Source organism: Hyla sarda, chromosome 5 (genome assembly GCF_029499605.1).
Source record: "Hyla sarda isolate aHylSar1 chromosome 5, aHylSar1.hap1, whole genome shotgun sequence".
Classification (NCBI taxonomy): domain Eukaryota; kingdom Metazoa; phylum Chordata; class Amphibia; order Anura; family Hylidae; genus Hyla; species Hyla sarda.
This window is the reverse complement of record NC_079193.1, coordinates 232,440,960-232,464,712: the sequence shown is the minus strand read 5'-3', so window position 1 is coordinate 232,464,712 and position 23,753 is coordinate 232,440,960.

Here is a 23,753-nt window from a genome sequence, read left to right as displayed (position 1 = left end):
TATCACAATGTATCAAGATGACAGATTAAACAGATGTCCTAGTTGTGTACTACCATAACAGGAATTGCTAGTGTCCCCTTCTTTTTAGAAAGCTAAAGGCCTGAATGTCCAGCCAGCAATATTAATATGCATAACTTTTCCCATTTATTTATGTAATTCTAAACTGTCTCCTTTTCTTTCAACAAAGTAAAACAGGAAATGATGAATTGGAAAAAGGATATCATTCTAATAGCCTGGAAAATCCCAAATCAAATTGCATCAAATGACTTGGATTCTTTGGGGATTTATTTTGCCTTGCTGCTCTATGGAAAATCTAAAGGAAGAAATGTAAATCAATCACTGAAATGATCAACCCAGCATTACCGCATAGGAAGGGCTCTGACTAGCAAAGAAACCACCGGCGATAATCTATCAGTTGTTCTATTGGTCATAGCCAAGCTTTTATTAGATATAACCTGATATAAAAAATCAAGGATAGGCAAGTAAAGAGCTTGGGGTCATCGTCAATAATGTTCATGCAATGATCAGCTGAATTACTATCCAGTAACAGAGAATCAGACATATTTAATAACAGCACATGCACTACATGTCCCAAGTAATCTGTACACTGAAACATCAAAACTATACTGGTTGAGCATCTCATTTCAAAACCCCAAACATTAAGATAGATCCCAAATCCAAAAGAATAAAAAGGTCACTCACCATGTAGTAGATTTTGCGGTAATCGTTTATTGCAGATGACAAAGCAAACACTTCAGTACTGATGTGCGGGGCGGACATACAACAGCGAGGTTGTGCTAGCGGGCGACGGTGCCATTTCGCGCAACAGTGGCGCTTCGACTGGCCCTAGGGCCAGTCGAAGTGCCACTGTTGTGCGAAACGGCACTGTCACCCGCTAGCAAAACCCTGCTGTTGTATGTCTGCCCCGCACATCAGTACTGAAATGTTTGCTTTGTCGTCTGCAATAAACAATAACCGCGGGATCTACTACATGGTGAGTACGGAGTATCAGGAGTATGCCTGATGAAGCAGTCTTACTGTGAAACGCATTGCATCATGGGTGAATAAACTTGAGATCCCATCAGTTTGTGTGTCCAGCGCCTCTGAATCCCGTCGATACGTTGGAGGAAACCTTTGGTTTTACATTGAAGTTGGATGTGGAGTGGCTGCAGGCACCAAAAACCTTTGCTCTTTTCCATAGTTACACTTGGTGGAGTGTAACTTGATGTGGTAAGCATCACTCTTACTACATCTATTCCTGTTGGAAACGGTATTACACTACGGAGCACTGTCTGTGTCTTTTTTTACATGGTGAGTGACCTTTTTATTCCTTTGGGATCAATACAGACTGTGCATTTTCTATAGTTAGCACAACCTGAGATATATAGCGGATTGTGGTGCTGTGTAAATTAGAACCTACTGTCCATCCAAAGGTTGGAGACGTCAAGCTATGTCCAGCAGTGCCAAGTCTTGATATCTTGTTGTGAATAACATTAAGATAGAGTTGCCTTTCCTGTCTCAGCTGCACTCTTCTTGGATTTCCTTGAGCATAGATTTTGGACAACCAGTTCTGACTTTATACTGGCATTTCAATTCAACCTTTAGACGTTCAATTGGCCTGTGGGTCAGTGCACAGTTCTTATGAACCTTCCTGTGTAAACTGAGGAAATGCCATATCAAAATCGTACGTATTGTCCAAGATATTATGTGAAAATTATTAACACAAAATGTGGCCTAGATAATGAGGTACTTTTCTTGAAGAATAGGTCTTTTGGAGGAGCTTTGCTGTATTTCCCTGTTAAAGGAAAAACGTTTTTACTGCTCTAAAGTATAGTGTGTTGTTTACACTAATTGCCCATTGTATGGTATCGTACATTGTAATTTCAAACATATGGGCTGGTGTTAACTAAAAAGCCCAATCCATAAGGCTTCTGGGGGAAAAAAAACTATTATATGAATCAGCTATGCCTTGGGGTACATAAAAAGTAAGGCTCTAAACTATTATATATATATATATATATATATATATATATATATATTAACAATATTAGATCGTCAGGGGTCAAACTCCCAGCACCCCCACCCATCACCTGTTTAAAGGGACTACAACTTCTTCAATATTTACATGTGCTCCGTTCCTGCACTTACTGTACTTTTTTGTGACAGTGGTTTGAGGAACTGCACCTCATTCACTTGGAGGCACAGAGACCCCTTTATACATGGATTGCTACTCAGACTCCTACTGATTCAATAGGGCTGACCTTTCTGGAGAATAGGTTAAAAGAACAACATCTTTAGAATGAATTATTTATTCACAACAGTATAAAGGTGGTTCAAGACAGTAATTAGACTTGTGAACAATCTTGTGACAGTAAAGGCATAAAGGACAATGCAGATTGAGACAACTAGTCTTATCTCTATATGGTATGCCTGCCTCACAGTCTGTAGGTCAGCTGTCCTAGTGACCTGGGCCTACACCGGAGCCTCCTAGTTGACCCTAGGCTAGGTGGGGGATACCAAGCTTAGATATGGTAAAAAAATATGATACAGATGACAGGGACTAGCCCCTATAGAGAAGGGGTTAGAGTACAAATGCACAATTGCATCAAATATATCACAGGTGAAAAAAAAACATGTAGTAGTGTTAGGATTCGGCAGGCTGGATGTGGTGTCAGCGAGGAATTGGCGTGGACCGTACCGGTGGTCCGGGTCTAAGCTGCTACTGGTATTCACCAGAGCCCGCCGCAAAGCGGGATGGTCTTGCTGCGGCGGTAGCAACCAGGTCGTATCCACCGGTAACGGCTCAACCTCGCTGACTGCTGAGAAGACGTGGGACAGAAGGACTAGACAGAGGCGAGGTCAGACGTAGCAGAAGGTCAGGGCAGGCGGCAAGGTTCGTAGTCAATGGTAACGGCAAAAGGTCTGGAAACACTGGTATGGCAATCACAGAAAACGCTTTCTCTAGGCACAAGGGCAACAAGATCCGGCAATGCAGGGAAGGGGAAGTGAGGCTATAAAGGCGTGGAGCAGGTGAAAGCTAATACACTGATTGGGCCAGGCACCAATCATTGGTGCACTGGCCCTTTAAATCTTAGAGAGCTGGCGCACGCGCGCCCTAGGGAGCGGAGCCGCGCGTGCCAGGACGTGACAGCCGGGGACCGGGACAGGTAAGTGTATTGGGATGCGATCCGCGAGTGGGCGCGTCCCGCTATGCGAATCGCATCCCCGTCGGCAGTGTCAGTGCAGCGCTCCCGGTCAGCGGGTCTGACCGGGGGGCTGCAGAGAGGGGAACGCCGCGAGCGCTCCGGGGAGGAGCAGGGACCCAGAGCGCTCGGCGTAACAGTACCCCCCCCCCCCCCTTCGTTCTCTCCCTCTTTTTGTCTGCTTGTCCCTTCACATGAGACGAGGCCATTGGGAGCGATTCTTGAGTTTCCTTCCAGATGACAGAGAAGTCCTGGGTCACTTCATCAATGGCAGGCAATCCAGAAAAAGTGGGAATGGGGAGGGGGGGCAGAGGGTGAAGCTTGCCACGGGGCAGAGTATTACCAGGAAGGGGGCTATGAGGAGGCAAAATCCCAGCTTGCTTTTTGCCAAAAATATCCTGGTAAGCCTTGGGAGGAGCCGGTATGGATGGAACCTCAGGTGTTAGACAAGTTGGAGCAGACGTGAGGCATCGTTTGTGACAAGAAGGACCCCAATTCTTGATCTCCCTGGTGGTCCAGTCAAGGGTAGGAGAATGACGTTGGAGCCATGGCAGGCCGAGGAGGACTTCAGAGGTGCAGTTGGGCAGAACAAAAAATTCAATTTTTTCGTGATGCAGTCCAATGCTCATAAGCAGGGGTTCTGTGCGGTAACGCACAGTGCAGTCCAATTTTACTCCGTTGACAGAAGAAATGTAGAGCGGCTTGACGAGACGGGTCACTGGGATTCTGAACCTATTAACAAAAGAGGCCAAAATAAAATTTCCAGCAGAACCAGAGTCCAAGAAGGACACAGCTGAGAAGGAGGAGTTGGCAGAAGGAGAAATCCGCACGGGCACAGTGAGACGTGGAGAAGCAGACTTCACACCAAGAGACGCCACTCCCACGTGAGCTGGGTGCGTGCGTTTCCCAGACGCAGAGGACGAGTAGGACGATCCACTAGGAAATGTTCGGTACTAGCGCAGTACAGACATAAATTTTTATCTCTGCGGCGAGTCCTTTCTTCATGGGTCAGGCGAGACCGATCCACTTGCATAGCCTCCTCGGCGGGAGGCACAGGGGTAGATTGCAAAGGATACTGGGAGAGAGGTGCCCAGAGATCAAGGTCCTTTTCCTGGCGGAGCTCCTGGTGTCTTTCAGAAAAACGCATGTCAATGCGAGTGGCCAAATGGATAAGTTCATGCAGGTTGGCAGGAATTTCTCGTGCGGCCAGCACATCCTTGATGTTACTGGATAAGCCTTTTTTGAAGGTTGCGCAGAGGGCCTCATTGCTCCAAGATAATTCAGAGGTGAGGGTACGAAATTGGATGGCATATTCGCCCACAGAAGAATCTCCTTGGACAAGGTTCAACAAGGCAGTTTCGGCAGAAGAGGCTTGGGCTGGTTCCTCGAAGACACTACGAACCTCAGCGAAGAAGGACTGAACAGTGGCAGTGACAGGATCGTTGCGGTCCCAGAGCGGTGTGGCCCATGACAAGGCCTTCCCAGACAGGAGACTAACCACGAAAGCCACCTTTGACCGTTCTGTGGGAAATTGGTCCGACAACATCTCCAAATGTAGGGAACATTGAGACAGGAAACCACGGCAGAGTTTAGAGTCCCCATCATATTTGTCCGGCAGGAACAAGCGGAGGTTAGGAGTGGCCACTCACTGCGGAGGAGGTGCAGGAGCTGGCGGAGGAGATGGTTGCTGCTGCAGCTGTGGCAGAAATTGCTGTAGCATGGCAGTCAACTGTGACAGCTTGTTACACCGAGCGCTCCGGGTCCCCGCTCCTCCCCGGAGCGCTCGCTACACTCTCCTCACTGCAGCGCTCCGGTCAGATCCACTGACCCGGGGCGCTGCGATACCGCCTCCAGCCGGGATGCGATTCGCGATGCGGGTAGCGCCCGCTCGCGATGCGCACCCCGGCTCCCGTACCTGACTCGCTCCCCGTCGGTCCTGTCCCGGCGCGCGCGGCCCCGCTCCTTAGGGCGCGCGCGCGCCGGGTCTTTGCGATTTAAAGGGCCACTGCGTCGCTGATTGGCGCAGTGGTTCCAATTAGTCTGATCACCTGTGCACTTCCCTATATCACCTCACTTCCCTTGCACTTCCTTGCCGGATCTTGTTGCCATCGTGCCAGTGAAAGCGTTCCTTGTGTGTTCCTAGCCTGTGTTCCAGACCTCCTGCCGTTGCCCCTGACTACGATCCTTGCTGCCTGCCCCGACCTTCTGCTACGTCCGACCTTGCTTCTGTCTACTCCCTTGTACCGCGCCTATCTTCAGCAGCCAGAGAGGTGAGCCGTTGCTAGTGGATACGACCTGGTCACTACCGCCGCAGCAAGACCATCCCGCTTTGCGGCGGGCTCTGGTGAAAACCAGTAGTGACTTAGAACCGGTCCACTAGCACGGTCCACGCAATCCCTCTCTGGCACAGAGGATCCACCTCCTGCCAGCCGGCATCGTGACAGTAGATCCGGCCATGGATCCCGCTGAAGTTCCTCTGCCAGTTGTCGCTGACCTCACCACGGTGGTCGCCCAGCAGTCACAACAGATAGCGCAACAAGGCCAACAGCTGTCTCAACTGACCGTTATGCTACAGCAGTTACTACCTCAGCTTCAGCAATCATCTCCTCCGCCAGCTCCTGCACCTCCTCCGCAGCGAGTGGCCGCTTCTGGTCTACGCCTATCCTTGCCGGATAAATTTGATGGGGACTCTAAGTTTTGCCGTGGCTTTCTTTCCCAATGCTCCCTGCACTTGGAGATGATGTCGGACCAGTTTCCCACTGAAAGGTCTAAGGTGGCTTTCGTAGTCAGCCTTCTGTCTGGAAAAGCCCTGTCTTGGGCCACACCGCTCTGGGACCGCAATGACCCCGTCACTGCCTCTGTACACTCCTTCTTCTCGGAAATCCGAAGTGTCTTTGAGGAACCTGCCCGAGCCTCTTCTGCTGAGACTGCCCTGTTGAACCTGGTCCAGGGTAATTCTTCCGTTGGCGAGTATGCCGTACAATTCCGTACTCTTGCTTCAGAATTATCCTGGAATAATGAGGCCCTCTGCGCGACCTTTAAAAAAGGCCTATCCAGCAACATTAAAGATGTTCTGGCCGCACGAGAAATCCCTGCTAATCTACATCAATTGTGTAAACAATGAAAGATTGGACTGTACCATACGTTTCCGCACGGAGCCCCTTCTAATGTGCATCGGATCTCATCACGAGAGGATTGAACTTTTGGTCCTCCCCAATTGCACTTCTGAAATTCTCCTTGGACTTCCCTGGCTTCAACTTCATTCCCCAACCCTGGATTGGTCCACTGGGGAGATCAAGAGTTGGGGGCCCTCTTGTTCCAAGGACTGCCTAAAACCGGTTCCCAGTAACCCTTGCCGTGACTCTGTGGTTCCTCCTGTAACCGGTCTCCCTAAGGCCTATATGGACTTTGCGGATGTTTTTTGCAAAAAACAAGCTGAGACTCTACCTCCTCACAGGCCTTATGATTGTCCTATCGACCTCCTCCCGGGCACTACTCCACCCCGGGGCAGAATTTATCCTCTATCCGCCCCAGAGACTCTTGCCATGTCTGAATACGTCCAGGAAAATTTAAAAAAGGGCTTTATCCGTAAATCCTCCTCTCCTGCCGGAGCCGGATTTTTCTTTGTGTCCAAAAAAGATGGCTCCCTACGTCCTTGCATTGACTACCGCGGTCTTAATAAAATCACGGTTAAGAACCGCTACCCCCTACCCCTCATCTCTGAACTCTTTGATCGCCTCCAAGGTGCCCACATCTTTACTAAACTGGACTTAAGAGGTGCTTATAATCTCATCCGCATCAGAGAGGGGGATGAATGGAAAACGGCATTTAACACCAGAGATGGACACTTTGAGTATCTGGTCATGCCCTTTGGCCTGTGCAACGCCCCTGCCGTCTTCCAAGACTTTGTTAATGAAATTTTTCGTGATCTTTTATACTCCTGTGTTGTTGTATATCTGGACGATATCCTGATTTTTTCTGCCAATCTAGAAGAACACCGCCAGCATGTCCGTATGGTTCTTCAGAGACTTCGTGACAATCAACTCTATGCCAAAATAGAGAAATGTCTGTTTGAATGCCAATCTCTTCCTTTCCTAGGATACTTGGTCTCTGGCCAGGGACTACAAATGGATCCAGACAAACTCTCTGCCGTCTTAGATTGGCCACGCCCCTCCGGACTCCGTGCTATCCAACGCTTTTTGGGGTTCGCCAATTATTACAGGCAATTTATTCCACATTTTTCTACCGTTGTGGCTCCTTTCGTGGCTTTAACCAAAAAAAATGCCGATCCCAAGTCTTGGCCTCCTCAAGCGGAAGACGCCTTTAAACGGCTCAAGTCTGCCTTTTCTTCGGCTCCCGTGCTCTCCAGACCTGACCCTTCCAAACCCTTCCTATTGGAGGTTGATGCCTCCTCAGTGGGAGCTGGAGCTGTCCTTCTACAAAAAAATTCTTCCGGGCATGCTGTTACTTGTGGTTTTTTTTCTAGGACCTTCTCTCCGGCGGAGAGGAACTACTCCATCGGGGATCGAGAGCTTCTAGCCATTAAATTAGCACTTGAGGAATGGAGGCATCTGCTGGAGGGATCAAGATTTCCAGTTATTATTTACACCGATCACAAGAACCTCTCCTACCTCCAGTTTGCCCAACGGCTGAATCCTCGCCAGGCCAGGTGGTCTCTGTTCTTTGCCCGATTTAATTTTGAAATTCACTTTCGGCCTGCCGATAAGAACATTAGGGCCGATGCTCTCTCTCGTTCCTCGGATGCTTCTGAAGTTGAACTCTCTCCGCAACACATCATTCCTCCTGACTGCCTGATTTCCACTTCTCCAGCCTCCATCAGGCAAACTCCTCCAGGAAAGACCTTTGTTTCTCCACGCCAACGCCTCGGAATCCTCAAATGGGGTCACTCCTCCCATCTCGCAGGTCATGCGGGCATCAAGAAATCTGTGCAACTCATCTCTCGCTTCTATTGGTGGCCGACTCTGGAGACGGATGTTGTGGACTTTGTGCGAGCCTGCACTATCTGTGCCCGGGATAAGACTCCTCGCCAGAAGCCCGCTGGTTTTCTTCATCCTCTGCCTGTCCCCGAACAGCCTTGGTCTCTGATTGGTATGGATTTTATTACTGATTTACCCCCTTCCCGTGGCAACACTGTTATTTGGGTGGTCGTTGATCGATTCTCCAAAATGGCACATTTCATCCCTCTTCCTGGTCTTCCTTCAGCGCCTCAGTTGGCTAAACAATTTTTTATACACATTTTTCGTCTTCACGGGTTGCCTACGCAGATCGTCTCGGATAGAGGCGTCCAATTCGTGTCTAAATTCTGGAGGGCTCTCTGTAAACAACTCAAGATTAAATTAAATTTTTCTTCTGCATATCATCCTCAATCCAATGGACAAGTAGAAAGAATTAACCAGGTCTTGGGTGATTATTTACGACATTTTGTTTCCTCCCGCCAGGATGACTGGGCAGATCTTCTTCCATGGGCCGAATTCTCATATAACTTCAGAGTCTCTGAATCTTCCTCCAAATCCCCATTTTTCGTGGTGTACGGCCGTCACCCTCTTCCCCCCCTCCCTACCCCCTTGCCCTCTGGTCTGCCCGCTGTGGATGAAATTTCTCGTGACCTTTCCATCATATGGAGAGAGACCCAAAATTCTCTCTTACAGGCTTCATCACGCATGAAGAAGTTCGCGGATAAGAAAAGAAGAGCTCCTCCCATTTTTTCCCCTGGAGACAAGGTATGGCTCTCCGCTAAATATGTCCGCTTCCGTGTCCCTAGCTACAAGTTGGGACCACGCTATCTTGGTCCTTTCAAAATTTTGTGCCAGATTAATCCTGTCTCTTACAAACTTCTTCTTCCTCCTTCTCTTCGTATTCCTAATGCCTTTCACGTTTCTCTTCTTAAACCACTTATCATCAACCGTTTCTCTCCCAAATCTGTTCCTCTCACTCCTGTTTCCGGCTCCTCGGACATCTTCTCCGTCAAAGAGATTCTGGCATCCAAAAAGGTCAGAGGGAAAACCTTTTTTTTAGTGGATTGGGAGGGTTGTGGTCCAGAAGAGAGATCCTGGGAACCTGAGGACAATATCCTAGACAAAAGTCTGCTCCTCAGGTTCTCAGGCTCTAAGAAGAGGGGGAGACCCAAGGGGGGGGGTACTGTTACACCGAGCGCTCCGGGTCCCCGCTCCTCCCCGGAGCGCTCGCTACACTCTCCTCACTGCAGCGCTCCGGTCAGATCCACTGACCCGGGGCGCTGCGATACCGCCTCCAGCCGGGATGCGATTCGCGATGCGGGTAGCGCCCGCTCGCGATGCGCACCCCGGCTCCCGTACCTGACTCGCTCCCCGTCGGTCCTGTCCCGGCGCGCGCGGCCCCGCTCCTTAGGGCGCGCGCGCGCCGGGTCTTTGCGATTTAAAGGGCCACTGCGCCGCTGATTGGCGCAGTGGTTCCAATTAGTCTGATCACCTGTGCACTTCCCTATATCACCTCACTTCCCTTGCACTTCCTTGCCGGATCTTGTTGCCATCGTGCCAGTGAAAGCGTTCCTTGTGTGTTCCTAGCCTGTGTTCCAGACCTCCTGCCGTTGCCCCTGACTACGATCCTTGCTGCCTGCCCCGACCTTCTGCTACGTCCGACCTTGCTTCTGTCTACTCCCTTGTACCGCGCCTATCTTCAGCAGCCAGAGAGGTGAGCCGTTGCTAGTGGATACGACCTGGTCACTACCGCCGCAGCAAGACCATCCCGCTTTGCGGCGGGCTCTGGTGAAAACCAGTAGTGACTTAGAACCGGTCCACTAGCACGGTCCACGCAATCCCTCTCTGGCACAGAGGATCCACCTCCTGCCAGCCGGCATCGTGACACAGCTGCTGTCCTTGTTGGGCGATCTGTTAGGATTGCTGGGCAACCACCGTGTATAGGTCAGCGAGACTTGGCAGCGGCACCTCAGCGGGATGCATGGCCGGATCTACTGTTAGGATTCGGCAGGCTGGATGTGGATCCTCTGTGTCAGCTAGGGATTGGCGTGGACCGTACCGGTGGACCGGGTCTAAGCTGCTACTGGTATTCACCAGAGCCCGCCGCAAAGCGGGATGGTCTTGCTGCGGCGGTAGCAACCAGGTCGTATCCACCGGTAACGGCTCAACCTTGCTGACTGCTGAGAAGACGTGGGACAGAAGGACTAGACAGAGGCGAGGTCAGACGTAGCAGAAGGTCAGGGCAGGTGGCAAGGTTCGTAGTCAATGGTAACGGCAGAAAGTCTGGAAACACTTGTATGGCAATCACAGGAAACGCTTTCTCTAGGCACAAGGGCAACAAGATCCGGCAATGCAGGGAAGGGGAAGTGAGGTTATAAAGGCGTGGAGCAGGTGGAAGCTAATACACTGATTGGGCCAGGCACCAATCATTGGTGCACTGGCCCTTTAAATCTTAGAGAGCTGGTGCGCGCGTGCCCTAGGGAGCGGAGCCACGCGCGCCAGGACGTGACAGCCGGGGACCGGGACAGGTAAGTGGATTGGGATGCAATCCGCGAGCAGGCGCGTCCCGCTATGCGAATCGCATCCCCGTCGGCAGTGTCAGTGCAGCGCTCCCGGTCAGCGGGTCTGACCGGGACGCTGCAGAGAGGGGAACGCCGTGAGAGCTCCGGGTACGAGAAGGGACCCGGAGTGCTCGGCGTAACAAGTAGGTACAGGTGTATAGCGTTACCCGGTAAGTGTGTAGCTGGGTAGTGGATAATTTCTTGGCAGTCATTGGTCACCAATGTGGAAGCAACAGGTCTAAAATGGGGTATGAAAGGGATATTTAAGATGTATACGTAAAAAAACATAGTAGACAGATCGGAGCTAGGATAGGGGTAGGGGATACCTGGTGATGAGTTCCCTGAGGTGAAGTCTGAGTCTAGTCCTGATAGCCCAGCAGAGGACCAAAGGGGGGGGGGTGTAGTACCCTATAGGTGGAGTTAACGTAGGTAGGTCCTGGAGGGAAAAGCACAAAGTGTTATAGCAATGGTAAATTTGGTGATAGCGTGATATAAATAGGAAATTTAAAATGCAGTATCAATACCAGAATGATGGGGCCCATACCCAAACAGGAGAATTGGGGGGGGGGGAGATACATACCAACCAGTTATGAAAAGTGGATAGGGTACATGGGAAATATATATAATATCTGGTAATGTAGGGTTATAGTAAAGTTGTACTAGAATGTACTATATACAATAGGATGAGAGGGGCAGCATGGTGGTGGCATGCTAAAAATTACCCTGAGGTATGGTAGTAATGAATATAGCTGCTATTAAAATCAGATAAGATGTAATAGAATGATAAAGTATAATAAAGTAACTGGGTAGGTAGTGTGATATAGTACTAAGCAGTCGGGTAACAAGAAGGAGTATGGCTAATGGTGATGGGTGACAATTTATATCCATTGGTGAAACAGTACAGCGGTGGTGGTATAAGGGACAATATGTAGTAGATAACCAGCAATAATATATGACAATGGAGAACCAGTAATACGGTGGTGGTATAGCAATCAAAAATGGCAAGTAACATTGATGTAGGTGCACTAGGGTAAACAGTAATTAAAGCATTGGTGATACGATTGTACCGGTGGTGGTATGGTGGTAGGGGAATAGTAATGAATGTAGGCGATAGGTAAGGTGATAGATCAGGGAAATAAGGATAGGGGAAAAGCAGTGGTGATTCAGTGTACTTACCGGCAGGATTGCGCCCGCTGATGTGAGCTGTCCGCACGTCATAGCGGAACAGCGCACGGAGGGGCGAAACGGGAAGTGCGTCATATGACATGCCGGAAGTAATGCGCTTCAGCGTGGACCGCAAACCTGCAGTCGCGCTGAAGTGAGGCCTGGAGGTATGCGAAATAGCTGCTGTATTGGTGGAAATGGCAATCACTGCGTCTCTGTACCTCAGGAGCAGCATATGATGGTCGGGGGCCCTATGGGGTGGAAGGGGGGCTGGGAGACCGCCTGAGGCTATGGAATAAATTATAAGCTATGTAAATTTGTACACTAATTAAACAATGTGGCAGTGGATAAATGAATAATATGTCAAATTGAATAAAAATCATTTTTATCCACCATTGAATATATGACACACTGAATCACCACTGGGTAAATACTGGAAAGTAGGGTGAATTAAGGGTATTAGAAGACCTAATGCCAGGTGAAGGGGCACACTCTTGGGACACACTATAGTAAGGATTGGATTATGGGGAATATAATGACATAGTATGAACAACAGGTTAGAATTAAGTACTACTGGTAGGGATGATTAAACTATAGGATAGGGATGTATAGGTGTTCATGAGGGTAGGACTGGGAATGGAACTGTCAATGCATAGGTTATCAATTTTTAACATGTCAGCACACCTCCAGAATGACAAGACTTGACTAAGGGTTAGTGCACAGACGGTTTCTTCATGAACCAGCGGCCTTAACATGCACCAACTGGAAGCAAGCAACGAGCTCAGGAGCTCAGTCTTCACAAGGCTCAATAACTCATGCAGCTGGGACACATGAACGATCGCTGGACCATTTATATGGCCTTCTAAATTTATCGCTGTCGGCTGTATGTCGCCTGTTTACACAGGGTGATGTGCAGCTGATAAATGGCCACACAAAAGATCCATTCAGCATTTAATTGTTTATCAGTTGATTATTGGCCCTATAACATAGGCCAATTACATATTGCCTAACAATTGGCCAGTATAAAAGGCCTTAAAGGGGTTATCCAGTTTCAAAAAATTTATCCCCTGAGTGTCAGATCCACATAGCTCTGTGCATGGGAAGAGCCAGGGCGGGAGATCGCAGGGGGTTCTAGCTATCAGATCCTCCACGATCTAAAACGTATCCCCTTTCCTTTAGATTGGGGATACATTTTTCTAAACTGGAATACTCCTTTAGAGGTAGATTCACACACAGAGTTGTTGCAGAAATTTCTTATACTGTCCTGATATTCTGAATCAGTCTTTCTAATATCCATGCACATGCTATAGAACAGTGGTTCTCAACCTTTTTTACCCCTTGACAGCCCATTCCAAAAAATTGTACCCCCATATTAGAGATATTTTGTAATGATTATAGTATAATTCATATGCTTTACTTTCCTCTATAACAACCTATTGCTATGGCTCAGAGCAGTAGGTCCCTGGTCTGCAGGGGCAGTGGAGCAATAAAGCTGATGGTAGTTACTGCCCACAGCAGCCCAGTTCCCGTGCTTCCCCTTTGCTGTCCTCCTGCTCCGCTCCTCGGTGCAGTGACATCAGCCTACCATTTTTTTCAAAGAGGTCGAGACCAGTAACCAGTGGCTGCTACTACTGATTTTTTTTTCCATTACCCCCTGGAGAACTGCTAAGTACCCCAGGTTGAGAAACACTGCTATAGAACCAACCCACTTACATGTATGGTATGGATTTTTTTTGTTTCATATTGCTGCAACAAATCAGTCCCTTATGAACATGGTGTGTCTATCCTTGATAATGTGGCTTTTGTTGTGAGCCTAATCCTTTTATTGAGAAAAATTCAGCAAGCAAAACTATAACTAATGAAAAAAAGGAAAGATATATAGAAATGTGTCAATGATCTGAACAGCAATCATATGTAAAAAGTTACAGTATCACTTGAAAAAAAAACATTGACTTGTGTAAAAGTTCCTCTCATAAACACAAAGGAATGGTTTCATTTGCCGTTACTATTTTATAATAATTAGAAATGTAACTAAGTAATAAAATGAAAACCAAATTGTAGCGGAGTTCAGTCTTCTATATATAGAGCCGCGTGTAATTAATCACATGTGTTACCAAACAAAAACCTGCTTGTCCTCACAGCACTCCAATGCTGGGAATAGAACAATTGTGCCTCAGCCCGCAGCAACCAATTACATTATTGCCTATGGTCACTTTTACATGTAAGATGAATCACAGCAGAAGACTGTTTCTGATTCTGTGAACTCAGTACAATGATCTTATATAAGTTATGTCTGCTTATAAAAAAATATAGAGGAATCAGACCTCAAAGTACAGTTAGCAATTGGTAGATGTAATAATAGGGAATAAATGTAAAGAGATGTGGCTGGTAACAATTATAAATGCTTTAATGGATAAAATATGTAATAAAAGACTGGTGTCTGAGCAGGGCCCTTGCTGCAGATCCAGTTAAGTATATAAGATACAGATTATGCAAGCAATATATTGCCATTTTGCCATTGAAAAAAAAAGGGTTCTCTCCGAAACGCGCCTGGCTAGCATTTGCCCATCATTGCCATCCTTCTGCTGCTACCAACTTGCCTTGTATGATATTACATTTCAAGCACTGCAGTCTTCTCATTAGGAGACCACCACAAGGTGTGTGCACGCGCCTGCAACTTTCAACTGCTGCCAGAGGACGCCGGTTATATCAAGTCTGGACTGCCTAATCCTGCTGCCCGGACACTGACATCAAGCCGGACAAAGAGCCGCGCTACCTGGCAATGGAGCCTGCAAGCTTCTTCTCGCAGGACAAGCAGACGCCCCGCTCACAACGACATCCTCAGTACAGTGAGCTGTTTTGCATCAGAAACCACAGCCCATAGGCCAGGAGAAGCCTGTGCCAACCTGTGAAATCATCTATTTCCATATAAGGCACTTACCCTTTATAATACATCTTCGAAATTGAACTTGATGCATATCTATTTGTGCTAATCCCGGAGCCTCCGGGCAGTTAAAACCTTCTAGAGTGTTGCCATTGGTGACAACCATAGCCGATCACAAGTATCATTTCTCTGCCGACTCCAATGTGATTAACTACTCCAAGGCATTATTGTACAATACAGCAAAAGGGCATATCATTTTTTACCCTAACACTACATTTCATATTTAGTATTTTAATTAGTATATCGCTTGCATAATCTGCATCTTATATACTTAACTGGATCTGCAGCAAGGGCCCTGCTCAGCCACCAGTCTTTTATTACATATTTTATCCATTAAAGCATTTATAATTGTTACCAGCCACATCTCTTTACATTTATTCCCTATTATTACGTCTAGCAATTGCTACCTGTACCTTGAGGTGTGATTCATCTATATTTTTTATTACTGATTGTTCGGCACTACGGGTAAAGTGCAACTCTGTCCAGTTAATATCACCTTTTTTAGTGTGTAGCCTTCCATTTTACATATACCACATTGACACGCGGACAGCTGTATCACCCGGACGCCGAGGGACCAGACCTGGTTGCTCCCGAACGAGGATCATCTCTTACATCTAACATTGCCCACCGGGTATACCTATGCAAAAGTATCTATACCTACTCGACTTCATCTACGTTTGAGTGGGGACCCCTTCCATCATCATATTAAGAGGAGTTACCAAGCACCCGGACCCAAGACTGATACTCATACGCAGCTGTCCAGATCAGTGTGTCACTTTCACTATATCATCATATAAGTATATCTAATGTACGCTTCTTCATTCTACATGTGATGATGCATTGCTACTATATGTACGGTCTCCCATGACCCTATTTCTGCATTGGATTAATGCAATCTCTGTCAAATGCATATGTATATCTTTATCTATGCAACACATACAACTGTGGGTTTGAAACGTGAATACTATTACATACCCCTGGCTACCTTCCTCGGGTCCTGATATTGTATTGTATTTACCACATGTATGTTTAACCTTAAAACACTTTTAATGCGTTATATCTAATATAAAATACTGTATATTGGATCTATTGGGCCAACAGCCTTGCTCAACTGCTTTATGGCGACGCAGCAATATTGTTTTACTGTCCCCCCTGTAGCCTAGGGTCACTAGGAGGTTCCAGTGTAGGCCCAGGTCATTAGGACAGGGGACCTACAGTATCGCCAGGCAGGGCTACTAGATAGGGTTACACCAGTTACGCCTTACTCATGCTCGATCCAATGTATACTATCCAATTGTGTGTATGTAAATAACACTGGCCCACACCAGTCGCTACAGGATTACAGTGTTGTACTTTAATAAATATATTGCATATGAAATATGTTGTTCTTGATTTTTTGACATATACCATATGTCTGTTAAGAACTAAAAATATCTGCCAACCAGAAATTTTTAATTTTTTTGTAGGAGTAAAAAAGTTACATTCCTCTTCACACTTAGAACACTAAGGCCTCCTTCACACAGTTTTAGGTTCACATCTGCATTGTCGTAGATTCCATCTAAATAATCAGACAAAAAAACTAGAAAGCACCATTTTATTATATTTAAAAGTCCAGAAACCCGACTAACCCCATTAAAGGGGTTGTCTCCCTTCGTTTCATCTGGTTTTCCTTCTCCTTCTCGAAGCTAGAAGATATTAAAGACCTTGCGCTCTCCCACATTCTGTTAGAGGATGTCCCACAGATGCTCAATAGGATTTTGGTCTGAACACATGCTTGGCCAGTCCATCACGTTTGACCTCAGCTTCTTAAGCAAGGCAGTGGTCACCTTGGAGGTGTGTTTTGGGGCGTTATCATGTTTGAATACTGCCCTGTGACCCAGTCTTCAAAGAGAGGGGAAATTGCTCTGCTTGAGTATGTCACAGTGCATGTTGGCATTAATGGTTCCCTCAATGAACTGTGACTCCCCAATACCAGCTTGGTTTCATCGGACCACAGGAAATGGTTCCAGTAATCCATGTCCTTTGTCTGCTTGTCTCTAGTAAACTGTTTGCAGGCTTTTTGGTGCATCATCTTTAGAAAAGACTTACATCTGGGATGACAGCCATGCAGATCAATTTGATGCAGTGTGTGGCGTATGATCTGAGCACTCACAGGTTGAACCTCTACCCCTTCAACCTCTGCATCAATGATGGAAGCAATCATTTGATTTTTCCCAAAAACAACCTTTGAATATGGTGCTGAGCATGTGCACTCAACGTCTTTGGACTACAATGGCAAGGCCTGTTTTGAGTGGAAACTGTCCTATGAAACTGCTGTATGGTCTTGCCCACCATGCTGCAACTGAGTTTCAGGGTCTTGGCAATCTTCTTATAGTCAAGGCCATCTTTATGTAGAGCAACAAATTTTTTTCTTATTCTCAGAGAGCTATTTGCCACAAGCTGCTGAAAATAGGACGGAGTTCGAAAACCCCTTAAATTGGGTGTCAGGCTCCATTGGTGTCTGTCTATCGTGCAGCAGATCTGCCTGCTCTGTTTTTTTTCACGTTTCTGCTCCTAGATGGAGCACAGGAACCTAACATAAAAAGAGCAGATGTGAACCCAACCTTACTTGTGTATGTTTTTTTCCCCTCACAAACTAAATGTTTTTTTAATAGTAGATGTGATTTTTTTATAACCTTTAAGGACTGAGGGCGTATGGGTACGCCCATGGGAATGTCAGTCCCCGCCGCTAGCCGGTCTGGGACCGGAACGGGATGCCGGCTGAAATCATTCAGCAGGCATCCTGGAACATCGCCGAGGGGGGTCCTGAGACACCCCCCCATATTGGTGATCACCGCAAATTGCAGGTCAATTCAGACCAGTGATTTTCGATGATTCCGGTTCCTGTCGCTCGCCGGGCGGGGATCGGAGCCGGATGCCTGCTGAAATCATTCAGCATGCATCCCAGCAAAGTTCTGAGGGGGAACCTGAGGTAAATACTAACAGGCGATCTGCAGCAATTCCAGGTCATCTGGGTCACGTGTGTAATACACCACCAATCATCATCCGTTCAGTACTGGGAGGTGGCAGTGTTGCCACCCACCAGTACAGCTGTGATTGGGCGGCCGTAGTGACCGCACCAATCACGGCAGTATGGGGAGGGGGAGGTGGGTGGAGCATGTTGCTCCGTTCTGCCCACCATTATTGTGAGATCTGGTGTGCAGGACGGAGCCACGTGCTGCCATTTCCCCCCTCATAGTCAAAAAAGTCCCCCCTTGCCCCCTTTCTGTGGCCTATTGGCAAAGAAAGCAGTCAGGGACAGTTTAGATTAGGTAGGGACAGTTAGGAGTTAATTTTTTTTTTTTTTTTTTTAACAGCGTATATCTGTAGGTGTCCGCAGGTCCGTAGCACCTTTAGCTGCATGATCCTGGCCCTAAAGGGTCTGCCCCCAACATTTTTTGGGGGCGCAGACCTTTCTTTTTCAGCGTACCATCTGTAGGTGTCCGCAGGTCTGCAGCACCTTTAGCTGCGTGATCCCGGTCGCTGCAGTATGACCCGAGCGTTTTTTTTTTTGGGGGGGGGCGCATACCTTTTTTTTCACTAAACGTGTAGCCGGGCCCTCTTAGGTAAAAAAGAGCAGTCTTCCACCGTTAGCTAAAGCCCACCCGCCGCTTATCAGTCCCGTAATACTGATCAGCGTTTTTTTGTGGCGAAGGCACTTTTTCAGGGATTAAAGCGTCTTTTTAATTTTTTGCACCTATAGGCGGTCCGTGCCACCAGTAGCAGGCCTGTGCTGTTTGGACGGACTGTACCTGTGTGTGGCCTGCCTCACCACTGTCAGTAATTTATCACTGATCAGCGTATTTTTGGGGTTCAGGTGGGTGCTTTTTTTCGTGTTTTAATCGTTTTTTATTTTATTTTTCGTGTTTTTTGTGTGGTGGTCTGTGTACGTGCCACCACCCACTGTTCTGGGCTTAGTGGCCAGACCCCCCACTGACTTCTGTGCCCCCTGCCACCACCAAGCGCTAATCAGTGTGCACACCACTGATTAGGTGAACGCTTTTTTGGGGGGCGCAGAGATTTTTGTGCTAGAAGTATTTTTTTTTAAGTTTCTTATTCTTTTTTTTTTTGTTTAGTTTTATTTTATATTTTTGTTCTTAGGGCTGGTTAGGCTGGGTTTGGGTAGAAAGTCTCGTACCACACCACACACAGCACACACACCAAGTAGAGAAATGCCCTCAGGGTGTTTTCAGCGGAGGAGGCATATGCCATACTTGCCTCCGACACTGAAAGCACCTTAGAGGATGAGGAAGACCCCACCTTTCTTATTTCCTTGTCCTCATCATCTAGTTCTGATGATGAGCCACCAAGGTGGCAGAGACGCCGCCATATGAGGCCACAAACCTCCTCTGCTCCTGACCCTTTGCCCCATGCTCTTATGAGTCCCCCTGGTGCTCATACTAGTCAAACCCCCCAGCCAAGTTCACTGGTGCCCCGTAGCGGCGAACTTGTCTGGACTCAGCCAGCGGACCACAAGCCCATGATTCCTGAGTTTGTTGGCGACTCAGGAATCAAGATTGAAATCGTTGGGTTCACCGAAATTGACTATTTTTCTGATTTTTTTCAGTGACGACTTTGTCAATCTGTTGGTTGACCAGACGAACCTGTAAGCCCAACAGTTCGTCGCCGCAAACCCAGGCTCATTTTTAACTAGACCCACTGAGTGGTACCCAGTGAATGCAGCCGAAATTAGGACCTTTTGGGGCCTCGTGCTGCATATGGGTCTAGATATGGGTCTAGTTAAAAAACCTAATGTCAGGCAATACTGGAGTTAGGACGTCCTCTACCAGACCCCGCTGTACAGTATGGCCATGGCACGTCCCCAGTTCGAGGCCAATCGGAAATGTTTGCATTATGCTGATAATGCGGCATGTCCCCCCCCCCCCCCCCCCGAAGTGATCCCGTGTATGACCGCCTGTCTAAAATCAATCACTTCGGGGCAAAATTTTGGAAGGCCTATGTCCCTTGGTGGGAGGTCGCTATTGATGAGTTTCTCATCAGCTTTAAGGGGAGACTCAGCTTCCGGCAATACATCCCAACCAAGCGAGCGCGGTATGGCGTGAAGATGTATAAACTTTGCGAGAGTACATCAGGGTACACTTGCAAGTTTATGGTGTATGAGGGATGAGATTCCTGTATTGAATCCCCAGAATGTCTCCCCACTCTGGGTGTTAGCGGGAAAATCATTTGGGGCCTTTTGCACCCATTGCTAGATAAAGGTTACCACCTTTACGTGGATAACTTTTATACTAGTATCCCTCTCTTCACATCCCTCGCCACCAGATCCACGGTCTCTTGTGGGACAGTCCGGAAGAATCAAAGAGGCCTTCTTCCCCATCCCCTACATGCTCCTATCCCCCTGGATGAGTCCCATGCATTTTCCAATAAAAACCTGTTGCTGTTCAGGTATAAGGACAAGAGGCATGTCCTTATGCTCACCACAATTCATGGGAACGCACCCCTGTCCCTGTGTGAGGTACTGCGGAAATGATGATTCAGAGCATAGGGTTTGGGGCGGGCATCATTTTTACTTTCGGCTATACTCTGGGTCATCATTCTGGGAACTGGCATATCAGTATTAAAATGGCAATTTTCATACCCCCCCCCCCCCCACCCCCATAGTACACTTCATCCATTCCTGGAAAATAAATTTAGGGAACACCCGTCTGTTCCAAATCTCCACTTCACCCCTATACACCTTCCCTAGGGGGTGTACTGTTTATAATAGGCTCACATGTGGGTGTTCCTTTCTTGTATTTTCCTCTGAATGTATGTAACTGTTAGGTCTGTAAGAAACATCGGCCTCAAATGCGAAGAGTTCTCGGTCATGAACTCTGTTGTATTTCCAGGCGACAGATCAGAGTCACATGTTAGTTGTTCCCAGAAAAATGAAGCAGAGTAAAGGTTGAAAATTGAAATTTTCAAAAGCTACCCATTCCTAGAAAATTAATTTAGGAAACACCCGTGTGTTCAAAATGTCCTCTTTACCCCTATACCCATTCCTCAGGGGGTTACTTTCTGTAATGGTGTCACATGTGGGTGTTTCATTTTTGTATTTTCCTCTGAATGTATGTAACCGTCAGCTACTGATATGCCATAGGCCTCAAATGCAAACAGACCTCTGAGCCTTGTTGTGTGCCCGCCCAGCACGTTACCCCATATGTGGATGTTTTTCCATAGTCAGGAGAATCAGCCCTCCAAAATTTGTAACCCAATTACTCCAATTACCCCTTGTGAAAATGTCAAAGATTGGGTAACCCTAGCATTTTAGTGTAAAAAAATCTAATTTTTCAATTTACGGCCCACTGTTCAAAAACCTGTGAGGTGTAAGTACTCGTTGTACCCCAGGTTACCTTCCTTGAGGGGTGTAGTTTCAAAATTGTGGTCACTTACCAGGGTTTTTTTTTTTTTTAGATTTTATGTCAGAACCTCAACCATTGCAGTGCAAAGCACTACTTTATGCCCCAAATCTTATCGGTGCTGTCTCACTCCTAAGCCCTGTTTTGCACCCGCATAGTGCTTTACCGCCATATATGGGGTATATCCTTATTCTGGAGAAGTTGGGCTACAAATTTTTTTGAGCTTTTTTTCTCTTACTACTTGTGAAACTAAAAAAAATTTGATTAATGCCAGCAATTTAGTATTAGAAATCAAATTTTTCACTTTTACGGCCCACTGTTCAAGAAACCTGTGAGGTGTAAGTACTCACTGTAACCCTTTTTACGTTCCTGGATGGGTCTAGTTTCCAAAATGGTTTCACATGTGGGGGGTTTCTGCTGTTCTGGCACCATGGGAGGTTTGAAAATGCACATGGCCCCCGAAATCTATTTCAGCAAAATTCTCTCTCGAAAAGTCCAATGGCACTCCTTCTGTTCTGAGACCTGTAGTACGCCAGCAGAGCACTTAACATCCACATATGGGACGTTTTCTTAATCAGGAGAAATTGTGCTTCAAACTTTGTGGTCCATATTCTCCTATTGCACCATGTGAAAATGTAAAAATTGGAGTAACGCCATCATTTTAGTGTTAAAAATCAAATGTTTCACTTTTACAGCCCACTGTTCAAAAAGCCTTTGAGGTGTAAGTGCTCACTGTAACCCTTTTTACGTTCCTGGAGGGGTGCAGTTTCCAAAATGGTGTCACCCAAGAAATGAAGGAAAACAAATGTTTAAAAAAAATAAACTGGATAACATTTTTAGACTGTTTTTATAATGTCCCTGATCACCAAACTAATATACATTATTCAATTTTCTTGAACCACAAAATGACAAATTGCATGTGACATTCCCAAGCCTTGAGGGGGAAATATAGTTCACAAACTACTGATTTCACACATTAGAGGAAAATGTGGTAGATCAAAGCACATAAGGATTAAAGTGCAAATAAGCAAGTCAAGGAGCGGTTGATGAAAACGTACGGAAGAACAATGAAGATCTGTGTCCAAAGGAACAAGTCTGGAAAAGCAAGTGAACAGCAGCCTAATATGTTGTGTAGGCAATAAGCAAGGGAATCAAACATGGAGACTAAATGATATGCCAAAACACATTGAATGTTCTCTGACAATTTAACATCTTTCATATCTGAGAACAATGGTCAAACATAACACTATTTTGCATCCTTAAGAGCACAGGGTAACCGGGTGTCAATTGCTTATTTACCTTTACTGTAACAGAAGACACAGTTGTTGTGATCACAAGTTAACTAAGTACACATGAAGGGTAAGTGTTTCTATACTGTCCATTACGCATGATCAGGTCTAAAAAGTTTTCTGTTTAAAGAAGTATATTTTCTCAAATTAGAGAAAACTTTTTCCTAAAGGTAATCTGTCATCAGATTTTACCCTATATAACTGCTGCCAACAGGTTATATACGAGAAAATCCACTTTCTTACCATACGTGAAAGTCTTCAGGGCCAACAGCAATTCTGGAAAACATAAGTTTTAAAGTTGCCCCTGGTCATATGTGAATTAGGATCAAGTAGTCCCCGGTGGGGTCTTCTTCCTCAGGTAGTCACTGCGGCTCTGGCTGTATTCACTCTTGTGTGATTAACAGCCTGGGCACTGCCAACGTCACTGCTCTGCTCCATCTGCCTACTTAAATCTTGCATGTCCAGAAGAAGCTATATTCACAGGGATAGTGCTGCTTCTGAGTCTGCACAAGATTTCAGTGCAGAGCAGTGACATCCTAGGGACTACTTAAAGGGGTACAGATTTGTAAATTACTTCTATTAAAAAAATCTTAATCCTTCCAGTACTTGTTAGCTGCTGAATACTACAGAGGAAATGCTTTTCTTTTTGGAACACAGTGCTCTCTGCTGACATCACGAGCACAGTGCTCTCTGCTGACATTTCTATCCATTTTAGGAACTGTCCAGAGCAGCATATGTTTTCTATGGGGATTTTCTCCTACTCTGGACAGTTCTTATAATGGACAGAGATGTCAGCAGAGAGCACTGTGCTGCTGTGTTCCAAAAATAACATAATTGTCTCTGTATATTCAGCAGCTAATAAGTACTGGAAGGATTAAAGCATTTTAATAGAAGTAATTTACAACTTTGTTTAACTTTCTGGCACCAGTTGATAAAAAAAAAAAAAAAAAGTTTTCCACCGGAGTACCCCTTTAACCCCTTAAGGACGCAGGACGTAAATGTACGTCCTGGTGAGGTGGTACTTAACGCACCAGGACGTACATTTACGTCCTGAGCATAACCGCGGGCATCGGAGCGATGCCCGTGTCATGCGCGGCTGATCCCGGCTGCTGATCGCAGCCAGGGACCCGCCGGCAATGGCCGACGCCCGCGATCTCGCGGGCGTCCGCCATTAACCCCTCAGGTGCCGGGATCAATACAGATCCCGGCATCTGCGGC